The sequence below is a fragment of the Anarrhichthys ocellatus genome, unplaced genomic scaffold (assembly GCF_004355925.1).
Source record: "Anarrhichthys ocellatus isolate YVR2014 unplaced genomic scaffold, GSC_Weel_1.0 scaffold15, whole genome shotgun sequence".
NCBI lineage: Eukaryota > Metazoa > Chordata > Actinopteri > Perciformes > Anarhichadidae > Anarrhichthys > Anarrhichthys ocellatus.
The window spans coordinates 5959966-5962425 of record NW_022280045.1 but is presented as its reverse complement, the minus strand read 5'-3'; positions in this window follow the sequence as shown (position 1 = coordinate 5962425).

Genomic DNA, 2460 nt, shown 5'->3' with positions numbered 1-2460 from the left:
GGGTTGTGCTTCCACACACGCAAGCCAGACGCTGCACAATGATGACTACCTTAATGGGCATTTAATAGAAATGGCGCCACGCAGTGTTTGTGTGTCTGCATCGTGTGGCTGGTATTGTATTCACCTTGTGAGTGTGCGTGTCATCATGGCAGAAAATGTGGTCCAGGAGACCCCTATTGTAGAGGAACAACCACAGAAGCGGGTTCTGGGTGCATATGTCTGTGGACAGATATTGTCAACTCAATAGCGTTGCAACTGCACAATATACAGAAACTTTACAGGTGTGCAGTTGAGATCAAAATGAAGGCAAAATTCGAAGACGGGTGTGATCTGAGCAAGGGCGCAGGAAGTAGGGGGGTAGTGAGTGTGGAAGGGGCCCTTGGCACATACTCTTGGTTTGATTTGGCATCAAGGCTGGTGTGATCCCATCAAGATGGTCCCTAGTGTTTTGCTTTGTTTTTGCTTACAGTAACTATGTCTTCCAGCAGCTTTGTGCTTGTTTGTCTTCTGGGGTGATTCACTTGTTTGTGGCAGAGCGGTGTATTCACCAGAGTGACTGAGCTGCCGACCGAGAGTCTCATCACACAGATCCTGGACATCGATTGAACATGTCAGAATTAGTCCGTTGTAATATTTACTTTGCATCTGGAGAAAAGAAATTGGATAATGGAACATTTACTGAAATTGCTTGACCTCAATAATCTTGAAGCCGGACCAGATTTTAACGAGATTACACAGACGAATCATTGTCTGCATCACAATCTTTTACACAGCATGGGTCTAACACTGTGCTCATGTTCGAGAGCTCAAGTGCAGATATTGATGGAAAGGAGGCCTTCGGCTTGTGTAGATGAGGTCATGGCTGCGAGGAGAGAACAAAGAGTTGTTGAGTTAATGAAAAGGACATTTAAAGTAGTATTGCTGATTGTGGCTCCTGGCAACATTGCATAGAATGGTTGTCTCTATATTGTGGCCTTAGATGTCTCTATATTGTGGCCTTAGATGTTTAGTACAGAAGGACTGCTTTGTTAGAGAGGCAAAGAGTAAAAGGAGGGCTGTTCTGAGTGAGGACAAAGATTCATATTAGAGGTTTAGAGTGTATCCTTTCTTTGTATGGTTCTTTAGTAATCATTAAAAGAGGAATAAAAGTGGCGTAACAAAGCATCAAGTGCTGTTCAACGAGTCCAGATGGCCCCAAATTAATTCAGGGTTTAGTCAATTGTTTTTGCAGACTCTAACGACACCACTCCAGTGATTTTGAGAGGTAAGAAGAATATCAGCCTCTGTCTTCTTTGTCGCTAAGATGAAGACTTCAGCATCAAAATGCAGAAATGCAGAGCTGAAAGTTCATTCAAAAAGGGATTGATGGAAAGAACCACTGAAATGGGGGAATGGAAATCTACAAATGTGGCCTGGAAAAAAAATTTTTGGATGGGATGAACGGAACAGTTGAGAATACACATCACTAAAACAGATGACGGAGCAGAAAGGTTTGGAGTATGAAGCTGCCCTTTAACTTGTTGTTAGAGTCAAATCTATTTTTAGATGATACAGTTTGGTTTCAGGAAGGTTTTGGTGTGCCCTCTTGAGCCAAAATACTCAGCTTGCTCCATTAGACTGCAACCTCTGAACTGAAATGTAGACTTCGTGAAGCCAGACGGGGAAACAATCATCCATTAGAGAAAAGACTGAAGGTCAGGTGTAGCTGTGTAAATGAGCATGGGCCATGCGTGGGAAAGTTACCTGGAGAAGCAGCGGCTTTATTAAGCGAAATATTCATAATTAATGCATTTGATTGCCTGTTAAACCTAGAAACACTTTCTCTTACATTGTAATGGCCTTGACAATTCCGATTTCTACAACAATACCCCTGAAAAGCACAGGGAATGTTATATTGCATCCTGTTTATTAGAAATTACTGCAGTTATTGCCTTCTTAGTGATGCTCTGATTTTATTAAAAGCTGCTTTATTCTTCAAAGAGGTTATTGCCTGAAAATAAAGGCAGAAATCTAATATTAGGCAGGATATGAAGGGATTCCATATTGCTGATGTGGCCTGTTGTTATCATTCATTTGTTTTAAATCCCTTTAGGCTTATCCTGTTTTCACAGAGATATTTCCCACATCTACCCGGATCTGGTATATCATTGTGGATATATTAGTCTGCTGGTCTCGGTCAATCTCCCTTTTTCCTCGTCTTCCGCCTGCCTGTCTGTTGGTCTGCCCCCTGCCTGTCTGCATTTAAACGCTCGGCTTTCTCCTTTTTCCCGACTCCCTGCATTCATTCCTGTCTGTCTGGTACTGTTTGAAAGTGCCCTTTACACGTCAGTGGTAGTGAGGCAGGATGGGTGAGGGAGGGGGGTTTCCAGCGCTCTAACTAGGTCAGTGAAGACGCACCCCTCTCTCCCCTCACTGTGCCCCTGCTCTCCCCCCCCTGTCTCCTCTCTCTCCTTTCTTCCT